The sequence below is a fragment of the Haliotis cracherodii genome, unplaced genomic scaffold (genome assembly GCF_022045235.1).
Source record: "Haliotis cracherodii isolate W230 unplaced genomic scaffold, xgHalCrac1.p SCAF_14, whole genome shotgun sequence".
In the NCBI taxonomy this organism is placed as follows: domain Eukaryota; kingdom Metazoa; phylum Mollusca; class Gastropoda; order Lepetellida; family Haliotidae; genus Haliotis; species Haliotis cracherodii.
In genome coordinates this window covers 38893806-38909634 of record NW_027266269.1, presented here as the reverse complement: position 1 = coordinate 38909634, position 15829 = coordinate 38893806, and positions in this window count along the sequence as shown.

Below are 15829 nucleotides of genomic sequence, written 5' to 3'. Positions count from 1 at the left end.
TCCTAGGAGACTTTAACGCTCACCATCCTACATGGAGCATAGATGATAAAATAGATAATCATGGCAAATTAATCTCCGAATGGATAGAAACAAACGACCTAGTACTCCTTAATAGCAACCAACCCACGAGGTACGATAAGATAAACAAAAAAATGTCGGCTATCGACCTAACCATATGCACCGCAGATCTAGCCCAAAGCACTCAATGGGAAGTACACGACGTCCCGCTAGGTAGTGACCACTTCCCCATAAACATAACCATAGGAAATACAAACGTACCAATCCAAACAGAAAACCAAGAACCAAAATTCCATTACAACAAAGCTAACTGGGACCAATTCCAAGATATCTGCAACGAAGCTAACTTAAACGAAATAGAAAATAAGGATCCAGAAACCTATTGTAAAAACCTAACAGACTATATAATAAACGCAGCCAAAACCTCCATCCCCTTCAAAACATCTAAGACAGGCAAACCGACGGTACCATGGTGGAATGAGGAAATAGAACAGACTAGACGAAAACGTAAATCAGCCTTCAATAAAGCAAAACGCGACTACAAATATTTAAACATAGCCCACGAACTAAACCACCAGGTTCAAAAACTAGTCCAAATAGCCAAAAGTAGAGACTGGAAAAAATTCTGCGAAGGTATAAATAACCGTACAGATGCCAGAACGGTCTGGCGCAAAATCCACGCCATTAGAGGCTTAAAACGACATAAAAAAAACCCTAACATTAACAACTCAACCAACCCCGCCCAAAAAGCAAATAATCTCGCCAACCACTTTTCGGCCGTTAGCAGTAACAGCAACTTCAGCCAAAAATTCCAAGATAAACTTAAAACAGAAAACAAACCCACAAAAGAACCAAACAATAACAATCTAGAAATAAATCAACCCTACACAATGGAGGAGCTCCTCTACGTAATCCAAAACAGGAAAAAGGGCACAGCCCCAGGATTAGACCTAACCTCTTACCAAATAATTAAAAAACTCCCCCTAAAACTGCTCCAGGCACTACTCAAACTATACAATCTCATCTACCTAAACGGACAGGTTCCTACTCCCTGGAAACAGGCCCTAGTCATACCAATCCCTAAACCTAATAAACCAGCTAATCAAGCTAACTCATATAGACCAATATCCCTAACTTCAAACTTATGTAAAGTAATGGAATCAATGGCTAAAAATAGATTACAACATTACTTAACCCAAAATAACACCATAAACCCAGATCAAAGCGGTTTCACTCCTGGCCGCTCAACCCTAGATAACCTCGCCCGACTAGAACAAGATATTAAGACAGGACAACTAAATAAACAATATACCACAGGCATCTTCTTAGACTTCTCTAAAGCTTTCGACATGGTATGGCACGATGGGCTAATACAAAAACTTAAAAAAATAGGACTCAAAGGTCAGATAATAAACTACATCCAGGACTTCCTAAACAATCGTAAAATAACCGTGTGTATAGACCAAACTCTATCGGACCAATGTCCCCTAGAAAATGGCACTCCACAGGGCAGTATCCTCAGCCCCACCCTCTTCAATATAATGATAAACGATCTATTCGAGGGTCTATCCCCTAAAGTAAACACATCAAAATTCGCGGATGATGGAGCCATCTGGATCCGCACTAAAAGCATGAAAATGGCCAAAAATCTACTCCAAAAATCTCTTAATAAAATACAACAATGGGCTGACAAATGGGGCTTCTCCCTTAACTCAGAAAAAACAACAGGAATAGTATTCAAACATAAAAACATGAAACCCGCCTCCCCAATCCTCCAGCTAAACAATCAAACAATCAAACAATCAAATTTCAAAAACAAACCAAATTCTTAGGACTTATTTTCGATGAACATCTCACCTGGGATGCTCACATCCAAAACCTAACAACTAAATGCAGTAAAGACCTAAACACCCTAAGATGCCTAACTGGCTCTAACTGGGGAGCCTCCAAAGATACTCTCCGATCTCTCTACATATCCCTAATTAGATCAAAACTAGACTACGGCTGCGCCATATACAACACCCTAAACAACTCTCTATCTAAAAAACTTGACTCAATACAATATCAGGCTCTCAAACTCATTACACGCACCCAACATGGCACCTCCTACACCTCACTTCAGGCCTTAACAGGAGAAATGCCACTAAGTCTACGCAGGGAACAGCTAAGCTTAAATTTCTGGGCCGCGTCCCAATCAAACCCTCTCATCCAAAACTTAATAAACCAAAACATCAGCCCTAAAAACCAAGCTCTAGCTCGTAAACACCCCTTACTTACCCCAATATCCCAAAGAATAACAAACTACCTAAATGAACACCAAATTAAAAATCTTAAACAAAACTGCAAACAATCAAATATCTTCACCCCTAAACTTAAAATACCCAAAATAGACACAACACTAGCTAGCCAAATAAATAAACAAACCGACCCAAACATAGCTAAAACTACCACACTAGCATACATACACAAAAATTGGCCAAATTGGTGTCACATTTACACGGACGGATCCTCAGATCCGACCTCCAAACACACGAGTTTCGGAGTCCATACCACACAACCAACTAAAACCACACAATCCTTCCGACTCCCAAATAACCAATCAATATTCACGGCCGAACTAATGGGCATGGCCTCAGCCCTCCACAATCAAGAATCCAAAAACAACCAAAAAATCCTAATACTTACTGACTCCCTAAGTGGACTACAAGCCCTCCAAAACAAAAATACCAAAAACCGACCTAAATTAATAAATCAAATACTTAAAAGCTCCAACGACCTAACAAAAGCAGGCAAACAAATAACCTTCTTGTGGATACCCGCCCACGTAGGAATATACGGTAATGAAAACGCCGATAAAGCAGCTAAACTATCCCTCAAAATCCCAGAAATAAGCTTAAACTTACCCATCTCAAAATCAGAAATTAAAAGTGTAAACAAGCAAAAAATCACAAAAAAATGGCATAACCTATATCTAAACTCAAATAGCCAAATCAAAAGAGTGCTCAGCAAACCACTAACCAAACCAAAAATTCTCCATCCATCCAAAAAAATCGACAGAGTAATCACTAAACTCCAAACAGGACACACCAACCTAAATAACCACCTAAAAAAATTTAAAAAACACTACAGGTAACTGCCCACACTGCAAACAACCAGAAACCCCAGAACACGCACTCATCCACTGCACACACTACCTAACACATCGAACCGCATTACAAACCACCCTCAATCTAAACAAGGCTCTCACTCTAGAAGCAATACTAAACCCACAAAATAAACTAGAAAACTTCAAGGCCTTGGGCGTATTCTTAATAAAAACGGAACTAATAAAACGCATCTAAAACCATAATAACCTACCAAATCAAAATCACAAAAACAAACAATCATCCACCATACCCAGCTACCTTAGTTCTCCTCCCCAACCCCATCGGCATCTATTCCAAATCTCAAAATTCCCAAATTCTATATAAGCAACCCCTAAAGCCCCCTCTTGGGTTGCACAGACCACCCTCGCCCCTTTCGGAAACACATTAAATGGCCTGGCCGGGCCCGTGTGCGAAATACGCATCAGTCGGAAAGCGCACGTTAAATCTCCAAAGTAAGTAAGTAAGTAAGTAAGCACTGACATCCAAAGTGGACTGCAAGCCCTCCAAAACAAAAATACCAAAAACCGACCTAAAAAATTAATAAATCAAATACTTAAAAGCCTCCAACGACCTAACTAAGGCAGGCAAACAAATAACCTTCTTGTGGATACCCGCCCACGTAGGAATATACGGTAATGAAAACGCCGATAAAGCAGCTAAACTATCCCTCAAAATCCCAGAAATAAGCTTAAACTTACCCATCTCAAAATCAGAAATTAAAAGTGTAAACAAGCAAAAAATGGCATAACCTATATCTAAACTCAAATAGCCAAATCAAAAAAGTGCTCAGCGAACCACTAACCAAACCAAAAATTCTCCATCCATCCATTCAGTTGTGTCACAGGTCCCGTACTGTACACAACCCTCCGCGCCTACCAAGCTCGGTTCGCTCACCAGCGTAAACTGCACGGTTGTCAATCACCCAGGCCCCTGGGACTGACAAATATGAACTTGGAAATGGAGATGGCGGACTTATGTCCAGAAATTACAATTGTTGAGAGTTCGCCCAACTCTCAAGAGAACCAGCCTAGTTCTCGAATGGGTCAGCCCAACCCAAATGAAGGGAATCCCTTCACTCTGGTCACCAGAAAAACTGCCAAAAAAACAGCCAACTTGACTTATAGTCAAGCCGCGCTAAATGTCCCTGACCGTTTTCAGGACAGATGCACGTTCTCAGGAACTAAAAACAAAGAAAATATCGATTATAGTGCCCTATGGGCTCAAGGCATGCTTAAACGCAAACAGCCTCAATCTAGCCCACCTAAGGCTAAAATGGTACAGAAAAGACAAAAAATGGTCTCATCAGAATTAAAGACACAGCAAAATAGAAGACCACAAAAGTAGTCTTTAGCGCAGACTTCTCCCAAGATCTTAATAAGATCCTAACAGCTCAAGATATTGCCAAAGAGCTGAAGCACAAAAATATTATTCGAATAAATAAGTGTGGAAGAGGGTATGTTGTTGTCGGGGACAACCTCACAGAGTCAATTGACATGCCCAAAAGCATAAACGGGATCAAACTAAAATGGGATACCCCAAAGTGGCTTAGCAATGTCAGATGTGCGGTACATCTTGACAAAAAAATTAATGACGACGAGCTTTATCAAGTCACCCAACCTACAATCCTGTCGGCATTCAGGATCAAATCAATGGGCACAAACAACACACGAGTAGTAATACTCACATTACTTGGACAGTCAGTCCCCGGCCACCTTAATCTAGGTGGTAAGGACATAGAAACAATGCCATACAGGAAAAGGCCAACCCAATGCACAAACTGTATGCTCTATGGACATACGAAAACATCATGTAAAACCAGCCACCCAAGTGCAAAAACTGTTCCCGAGTTTCTTGCAAAGAAAACTGCAACACATGGTGTACAAACTGCAGGAAAGAGGGTCATTCATCCTTGGCGCCGAAATGTCCTAAACGCTTGCTCATCAGCAAACGTATAAATAAAATACCTACTCAGCAATCTTAATCCAAATCTATTCAACCCAATGAGGTCGAAAAAACCCAAGCGACTACTGATCACTCTACTGAGCAAACAATCGAATCTGTGAGCACTGAGCAAACAATCGAATCTGTGAGCACTGATCCGCCTGCTCACAGGCACAAAGCCACTGCAAAACGCAAGGGGAAAAAGACCCAAGCTCCCCAATCAAACCCCATGCCTTCTAATCCTCAAACTGATGAACACAGCAAACGAATCAGTCAGGCTAAGAAAACACCAGCTCATGGTAAAAAAAAGGCTCAGAACACAAACAAAGTTGTAGAGTTCATTGCAACGGCATTGATCCAAATTACAAGCAGAAAAATGAGTGTCAAAGCCAAAGCCACCTGCCTCCTCAAACTGGCTTCCAAAATAATGAAATACAAAGGAACAAAGAAACAGTTCCTAAATAGGGTATGCCCTAAAACTCAATAAGCGCTCATCTATATATTATCATGGACTTGCTTTTACTACAGTGGAACGCAAATGGCCTTAAGAGCCACGGCAATGAACTGACTGCACTCGTCAAAAAAAAGGTGATCAAGCCTCATGTCATTCTAATACAGGAGACTAAACTCAGTGAAAAAGCCAAATTCACACTACCTGGGTACACCCAATATAGAAAAGACAGAAAAAGACTTATGCCTGGCAACAAGGGAGGAGGACTAATCACCCTTGTCCACGACAGCTGTACCTCCAAGAATATTGAAGCAAACGTAGGAAACCTTGAAACCCAAGTAATCTCCCTAAAACTGGCAAATGACAACGAATTACGCATAGCTAACATATACCACAGGGTTACCCATGAAACGAACATGGAAGAGTTAACAAGACTAGCTCAAATAGTAGGCAAAAATGGGATAATCCTTGGTGACTTTAATGCCCACAGCCCTCTTTGGGAAGACAGGAATGATTCATGCAAATACGGCAAAATGGTAGAGAAATGGGTTGAGGACGACAATTTCATAACTCTGAACAACGGCAGTCACACACGTTATGACCAAGTCCACAACACGTGGAGTTCAATTGATCTTACAATTGCCACCAAATACCTCGCCTCACATTGCCAATGGCAAGTCCATGACGACACTTGGGGAAGCGATCACCTTCCTATACTCACCTACATAGGTAGCCCACCACAATTAGAGGAACAGCCCGAACCTCAGCCCACATGGGACTATGCAAAGGCTGACTGGCCTAAATTCATGAAGGAATGTATATCATTCAAGTCCTCAGAAATTGCCTCGGATGATCCTGATCTTTTTTGCCAAAATCTCACCTCAGCAATTATTGCCGCAGCTGAAAAATCAATTCCAAAAAAAAAGACCACAAAACTGGCAAAACGCCGGTACCATGGTGGAACAGGGAAATAGCAAAAGCTAGGAGAGTGAGAAAGAAAGCCCTAAATAGGTCAAAAAGGGATAAATCAGCCTTTGCCCAAGTCCGAGCAGCCAGGACGAAAGTAAGACAACTCATAGACGATTATAAAAAAGAGTCATGGCAGACCTTCTGCAAATCCTTTAATGAGAAAACAAATGATAAAACAGTCTGGAGCAAAATACACGCAATCAGGGGTAAGCGGAAACCCACATAAATTCCCAAGTTAGCCAACGCCCATACAGTCAAAGAAAAGGCCAACATTCTAGCTGAGCACTTCTCATCTGTCAGCAGCAACACAAATTGCAGCGAAGAATTCAAACAGGAAAAAATGCTTATGCCTAAGATCTCAAAACGGCCGCAAAGCAAGCATCTGGTATACAATATACCATTTACGGTGACAGAGTTTGATGATGCGATACAACATAGAAAAGGCACAGCACCTGGTCTTGACACAACCAGCTACGAGATATTGAAAAACCTACCTGATCAAACCAAAGGCTTACTCACTGAGTTGTATAACACGATATGGTCCAAAGGAGAAGTCCCAAAAGCATGGAAACATGCTGCGGTTATCCCGCTGCTAAAGCAAGGGAAAGAAGAAGCCCTACCAAACTCTTATCGACCGATCTCACTCACCTCAAACATGTGCAAAGCCATGGAAGCCATGGTTACAAAAAGGCTCATGCATCATCTTGAAACTGGCAATCACATAAAACCTGACCAAAGTGGCTTCAGGAAGGGACACTCGTGTCTAGATCATATTCTAAGACTGGAAAATGAAATAAAAAAAGCCCAATTAAACAGACAATACCTAGCCGCAGTATTTCTGGACTTCAGCAAAGCCTTCGATATGGTATGGCATGACGGACTCCTCTCAAAACTATCACAAAATGGAGTTGAAGGGAACATGGCAAACTTCATAGACAGCTTCCTGCAAGACAGGTCGCTATCAGTTAAAATAGGGAACAATCGATCGGATCCTATGGCACTGGACAATGGCACGCCACAAGGCAGCATCATAAGCCCAACCCTGTTTAATATCATGATCAATGATCTTTTTGACCATGTCAACTCTCCTACCCAAACTTCTAAGTTCGCTGATGACGGAGCAATATGGGTAAAGCACAGAGATATCTCACAAATCAGAAAAAAAACTCCAGTCAGCCCTGGACGGAGTAGATCAATGGTGCAATAAATGGGGATTCACCCTTTCAAGTGAAAAAACGGTTGGAGTTCTATTCAAACGCCGGGGGAAAGATGCTATGATAGCCCGTGTCTCCATAAAAGGCAAACCTATCAAATTCGAAAAATCTGCAATATTTCTTGGAGTTATCCTTGATCAACACCTCACTTGGCGCAAGCATATAGAATATGTGGAAAACAGATGTCAAAAAGACCTGAACGTATTACGGGCAATTTCAGGCACATCTTGGGGCACATCGAGGGACACTCAGCTGGACCTCTACAAAGCTCGTATCAGATCAAAAATTTACTATGGTTGTGAGGCTTTTCACTCAGCATCAAATACTGTCTTGAGGCGCCTAGACAGAATACAATACAAAGCCCTAATGCTGGCCACAGGCGCAGCGACAGGCACCTCACTAGAAGCACTACAAGTAGAAACGGGAGAACTCCCATTGAAACTAAGAAGAGAGCAGGCAATATTATCGTTCTGGGGACGAACATCAAACCCTTTGGTTAAAAAGATATGGCAAGACAAAAACGCTCGAGATGAAGCCCTAGCTCGAAAAAATCCCTCAATAAAGCCATCTGGGATATTAGTGCGTGAACTCATTCGGAGTCACAATTGCAATGACATTCAGCCTCCAGAAAGTCACTACAAAGGGTTACACCCTCCCTGGACTTTACAAACTCCCAAAGTTGACACTGCTTTAACATCAGAAGTCACTAAAAGAGAAAACCCAACCCTACTGCGATCAGTAGCTATCACTAAAATTCAAACTACCTGGGACAGTGGGCCCATATATACACTGATGGATCCAAGAATCCTATCAACAACAGTGCTGGTTACGGGATCCATATCCACAGCTCCAAACCCCAAGCACATTCAGTTCGCTTGCCTGATGGTCAGTCAGTATTCACGACTGAATTGGAGGCAATTCATCATGCACTCAAACTCATACCGGAACTCCCGGAAGCAAAGGCAGTCGTCCTATCAGACTCGCTAAGTGCACTTCAGGCCATCAGTGGGAGAAACTCAAACTCCAGGCCAAACACAGTCAACAATATTCTATACGAATATACAAAACTATCGGACCTAGGGCAACAGGTGGAGCTGTGTTGGATCCCCTCTCACATAGATATTCATGGAAATGAAAAAAGCAGACTCACTGGCGAAGCTAGCTCTAGACAAAGCGGATATACAGCCTATTCCCTTTAGTAAACTAGAGATAAAAAGCAAAATCAAAGCCTCCATAGCGAAAAGATGGCAAGCCCAATGGGACGCAAGTAAGATCGGCAGATGGCTATACAAAATTCAACCCAAGGTCCAACAAAAGCCAAACTCATACTCAAATGAAAGGAAAATTGAAACTGCTATCTCACGCCTCAGACTTGGTCACAAAACGCACTATGACAAGGTTTGTTCATCTTGCAATCAGGCTGAAACCATTGACCACCTGTTACTAGAATGTCAAGACCATGCCCCAGCCCGGGCTAGGTTAAAACAAGAATTACAGTTAGATCCGCTATCTGTCATAGATCTCCTAAAGCCAAGAGATGCAATAGCGAAGGCCAAACTAACTCTATTTCTGAGAGATGGACAGCTGCTCGAACGTATATAAACAGAGCAGCCAAGGATAAAAATGAAATCATATCAATATAAGAAAATAGAAATCATATCAATGCAAAAACAGAAATTATGTGAACACCGAAATCACAATAGATATGTGAACCCTTCTCACACACAGGAGTCCCAAAGAGGGACAGGTCAGCCGAAATTGCCTAGTCAGAAGGCGACCTCTTAAACACCTAATGCAACAACAACAACACTGACATCCAAAGTGGACTGCAAGCCCTCCAAAACAAAAATACCAAAAACCGACCTAAATTAATAAATCAAATACTTAAAAGCCTCCAACGACCTAACTAAGGCAGGCAAACAAATAACCTTCTTGTGGATACCCGCCCACGTAGGATTATACGGTAATGAAAACGCCGATAAAGCAGCTAAACTATCCCTCAAAATCCCAGAAATAAGCTTAAACTTACCCATCTCAAAATCAGAAATTAAAAGTGTAAACAAGCAAAAAATGGCATAACCTATATCTAAACTCAAATAGCCAAATCAAAAAAGTGCTCAGCGAACCACTAACCAAACCAAAAATTCTCCATCCATCCAAAAAAACGACAGAGTAATCACTAAACTCCAAACAGGACACGACAACCTAAATAACCACCTAAATTTTTTTAAAAAACACACTACAGGTAACTGCCCACACTGCAAACAACCAGAAACCCCAGAACACGCACTCATCCACTGCACACACTACCTAACACATCGAACCGCATTACAAACCACCCTCAATCTAAACAAGGCTTTAACTCTAGAAGCAATACTAAACCCACAAAATAAACTAGAAAACTTCAAGGCCTTAGGCGTATTCTTAATAAAAACGGAACTAATAAAACGCATCTAAAAACACAATAACCTACCAAATCAAAATGACATAAACAAACAAACATCCACCATACCCAGCTCCCTTAGTTCTCCTCCCCAATCCCATCGGCATCTATTCCAAATCTCAAAATTCCCAAATTCTATATAAGCAACCCTTAAAACCCCCCTCTTGGGTTGCACAGACCACTTTCGCCCCTTTCGGAAACACATTAAATGGCCTGGCCGGGCCCGTGTGCGAAATACGCATCAGTCGGAAAGCGCACGTTAAATCCCCAAAGTCAGTCAGTCAGTCAGTCAGTCAGTCAGTCAGCAAGCACTGATATCCTATTCCAAATATCACGATCAGAAATGACTGCAATACTCGTTGGCGACTCTTTGGTCAAATATCTTGGACGGTACACTGAGAGAGAAGACATAGTTACGAGATCTCTGTCAGGAGCCAAGGTGGCTGACGTCCCCGATCTCCTCTGGGACATTGAGAGGTTTAAGGTAGGAGACGTCTTCATATCATATTTAAGCAGTTAAAGGAAGTAACATTTTGCACATTATGAGGACTGTTCCACGCACGTACTAATGAATAATCAGTCATCATAAACTCACCCCAATGATAATTGAAACCGGTTTGGATAGTTGATACAGACACTGTGTGATAAAACATATTTCCAAAAACCTACCTTACGTTTGGGTTTCAGTGAAAGATACATCTGAAGTGACCGTTATTTTAACATTGTTTTCAGTTCGTCATTGTCCATGTTGGGATAAATGACTTGGCTTACATGCCCAGAGCGCCGAGACAAGTCTTGGACGACTTCATCAAGCTGCTCGGCTGTTTAAGGGAACGGAACCCACGGTATGTCATATCATCTCCTGTCATACACAATCCTATATTTGCATGTAAATTACCGGCTTTTGAGCTGACTTCGCAATGCATCATCACACATAGTCCATAACGTCAGATGACAACATAGTATCAGAGACCATATACCGGTATATGGTCTCTGATAGTATAATAGGTTCGACCGATTTGTTTGACGTGACCGCCGCGTCGGCAAAAGTACTGTTTTGGGGGTAAATAACGATTTTTATGTTTTTACAGAGCTGTGGTATTCCTTTCCGGAGTCACCCCGAGGGATCGGAACCGGTGGCGCCAGGGCCAGGGCATTTCAAACCACGATGCCCTGAACATAAAAGCCTACGCCCTAAACAAAGGTCTAAAACACCTTTGTGAAGCGGAGCGACTGACGTATGTTGGACACCCTGAATTTATGTCTTCTGGCATAGTGCGGAAGGACTTTCTCGCGCATGATGGCCTACATTTACGTCCAGCAGGTCAAAAACAGATGGCATCAGACCTGATCCGTGCTCTTGCTGTGGTATGTTTTTTTAAAAGAATTATTGTTTCATAGTATTTCATAGTGGTGTATAGGTAGATATAGTACTAATCTATAGATGTGAATCCATTTGATGATACATCTGTGAGGTTTAAGTTGATTTTAACAGCCCGGGCCAGGTCGGACCGAACATTTCTGACTTGGATGTTTTTAAGAAAATACAGTAAAAATGCTTGTTGATTTTGACCGCCCGGGCCAAGGCGGACCCAACACAAGCCAAACACTTCTGATAGAGACTATGTTGAGAATGTAGAGGGAAAAGGGCTTCACTTTGAGCCCCTTGTTTTCTATAAATACTGCAATCTGTGACATTATAAAGTGGTGTATAGGTAGATATAATACTAATCTATAGATGTGAATCCATTTGATGATACATCTGTGAGGTTTAAGTTGATTTTAAGTTTTTAACAGCCCGGGCCGATCGGACCGAACATTTCTGACTTGGATTTTTTAAAGAAAATACAGTAAAAATGCTTCACTTTAACGGCGCAGATTTCTTTAAATGCGATACACCTGGACATTATAAATTGGTGTATAGGTAGATATAACACTAATCTATAGATTTAAGCACATTTGAAGATACATCTGTGCGTTTAAAGTTGATTTTGACTGCCCGGGCCAAGTCGGACCAAACACAAGCCAAACACTTCTGATACAGACTATGTTGAGAATGTAGAGGGAAAAGGGCTTCACTTTGAGCCCCTTGTTTTCTATAAATACTGCAATCTGTGACATTATAAAGTGGTGTATAGGTAGATATAATACTAATCTATAGATGTGAATCCATTTGATGATACATCTGTGAGGTTTAAGTTGATTTTAACAGGACCCAACACAAGCGAAACACTTCTGATAGAGACTATGTTGAGAATGTAGAGTGAAAAAGGCTTCACTTTGAGCTCTGTGTTTTCTTTAACTACTGAAATATGAGACAATATAGTGGTAAATAATTAGATATAATACTAGTCTTTAGATATAAATAATGTTAGGAACTTTAGAAGTGCTTGGACAGTTATTAACACGTGTCGTGTCAGTCTTTTGACATTCGCGAATATCCACTTCCAGAAAACATCCTGTGTTGGTTTAACACGAATTAGTAAAGGTTAATTACCTTAACACGTTAATTAATGAAAGAAGAGTAGTCAAAACACTGTCGTTTCCTGCCCAGGACATCACACCCCTACACGCTAAGGTCGGTGAGAAGCATTCTAATCAAAGAATACACAGTCAAGACGCTGACTTTTCTACGAGACTCACGGTATGTAGTCATAATCATCAGTTAATTACATTGTTGAAGGTGCATTTTTATTCAAACTCAATTAAATGAGCAAAACTATACGTTTGTGGACATTTGAGATCTGCCTAGATATGCGCGTTTCGTTTTATTATTCTGCAATCCATTTTTAGTATTACCCGCTGGCCCGGCCCGGCCCGACTTTTAGGCAATCCCCAAACTTATTTCTTCAACTCATCTAGGCAACATGCGGACTCCTGGTTTTGGTTGTGATTTTTTTGCCTTGAGTATGGACAGTGCTGAAGATTTTTGCAAGACCACTACCTCTTTGATGAGACCTGTGAAGATCCGAGGTAGAATAGGTCTTCAGCAATCCACGTATGCTGTCGGGTGGTCAGGCTCGCTAACTTGGTTGATGCATGTCATCGATCGATTGCGTGGAGTTAGTATACTGTTTCTGAGTTGGGCATTCATGTTAAACTGTGACATGGTATCTCAGGGGGCTAGCACTGTAAATCGGAATCAGTCCGGACTAGTACAAGCAGCCAAACACACACGTGCATGCACTTCGCTATATAAGTGCAATAATCTTGGACGCGACGTTAATCCCCATTTCACCTCACCTCACCTCACATTAAAGTTGATGAAATAGATGCTAATGGTATGTGTGTGTGCCCATGGCGCAGTCCCAGGTGGCATTTGTGCTGAGGGGACTCTGTCTCCACTTTGTCTATCATTATTAGAACACAGCGGGACGATTATAACAGCGTAGAAACTGTGCACACTGTATAGCTATCATTGTCCCATGCTTTTACGTTTGTAAAGTGACTCTATCGATCTCAACCCGACAACAAAAGGCGCATTGTTTATTTCTACTGACGTAAGCAGTGTTGTGTGACTGCCAGCACATACGGGTATCTGTCGGGCACTTCCCTGTTGTACAGAGTGACCCGTAACAGCCCTACCCTCATCTTAATATCGACTCCACGTCAGACCGTTTGGTGACACAGGCGTTCGTCCTGGAAGCTTTGAAATCTCGTCTGTATTACGACATACCCGACATGTAGCATATCAGATTTATATGATACACTGCTGTTAGCAGGTCACGACGTTGATCATTTGCAGCAGTTGTGTTGTCACGCTATCTAGAACATGAATAGGCAAGAGAGGTATACAGCAGAACATGTACCAGGTTTGTTTGTTGCCGCACTCGGCAATATTCCAGCTATATGACGGCGGTCTGTTAATAATTGAGTCTGGAACAGACAATCCAGTGATTGACATCATGAGAATCGATCTACGCAATTGGGAAAAGATGACGTTGACCCCATTTCACCTCGCCAAAATCAGACAAATTCTCATTCCACGATTCCGACTATATCCAAATCATGTGTTTATAAATCACTATGCCCAAGCTGCTTGTTGGATTATTAACATTCACTTATCTTGTTGTGTTAATTTTCAGTCTTAAAAATACGAGGGGTGTTCATTAAAGATTTCCCCTGATCCACTTCCGATGGACCTAGTGGAATGAAACTTGGCATAGGTATTATTCTTTCTCCGCAAAGGAACCACCAAGAGTTACACACTTCTCCCATCGTTTTATGCAACTATGGAGGCCTCGCTTGTAAAAGCCTTCATTTTGCGTCTCAAACCAAGACATGACTGCAGAAATCAGTGTTTCATCATCTGTGAAACGTTTTCCCTTCAAAAATGACTTCCTGGTTGGAAAGAGGTGGAAGTCACCGCGCTTCTGTCTGGGCAACATGAGAGTTGTGTACTGGAGCATTGTCTTTGCAGGAGGCGGACACCCTTGGTCAGCATGCCACGTCTCTTAAGCTTGATAGCGTCCCTCAATTTCCGCAGCAGTGAAGCATAGTGTGGATAGCCGCGTCCTATTCAGTACCCACCCGACCCGAGTATCCGTCACAGCCCTACCCTCATCTTAATATCTTGTTGGTGTTTGTGTTTACAAACACGTTTTAAAATCAAAATCTAAGCTTTCATTGTCATTGATCACGAGAAAGCCAGGCTCTCCTTGACAAGGCAGTCGAAGGTTGTATTCAAACGTCAACCTACAACCAGCAATGTCAATGTTGAATGTCGATAGCATGCAGAGTTCAAGTAGGAATGTACACGTTACTCGACTCGTGACCCGTGAAGATACGGGGTAGAATAGGTCTTCAGCAACCCATGCTTGCCGTAAAAGGCAACTATGCTTGTCGTTAGAGGTGACTAACGGATTTGGGTTGTCAGGCTCGCTGACTTGGTTGAAGCATATCATCGATCCCAATTGCGTGGATCGATGTTCATAATGTCAATCACTGGATTGTCTGGTCCAGACTCGATTATTTTACAGAACACCGTCATATAGCTGGAATATTGCTGAGTGCGGCGTAAAACAACAAACCCAAACAAAAAAAACCCCACTCGCCTCGCCCGATGGATTGAAATACACTCGTTGCGATATGAATTGTATCCAACGTGGACTCGTTTAGTTATCTCCATGTCAGACCGTATTCTGATACACATGTTGGTCCTGGTAGCTTTGAAATCACGCCTGTTTTACAACATACACAATATTTTGATTGACATGTTGCGTGTTGAATGCATATGTTACACTGCCTTCGCAGTCACAGTTCGCAGTTGTGTCACAATGAACGAGCGATCAATGTTCAGTGTAGTGTTGGCACGCCATCTAGAACATGTATATAGGCAGGTGTAGGCACACAAAATGTACCAGGTTTGTTTTTTGTTTTACGCAGCACTCAGCAATATTTCAGCTAAATCACGCCTGTTTTACAACATACACAATATTTTGATTGACATGTTGCGTGTTGAATGCATATGTTACTCTGCCTTTAAGCAGGTCACGACATGTACGTTAATCATTCGCAGTAGCTGTGTTGTCATGAGCGATCAATGTTCAGCGTTGTGTTGGCACGCCATCTAGAACATGTATAGGCAGGTGTAGGCACATACAATGTACCAGGTTTGTTTTTTGTTTTACGCAGCACTCAGCAATAT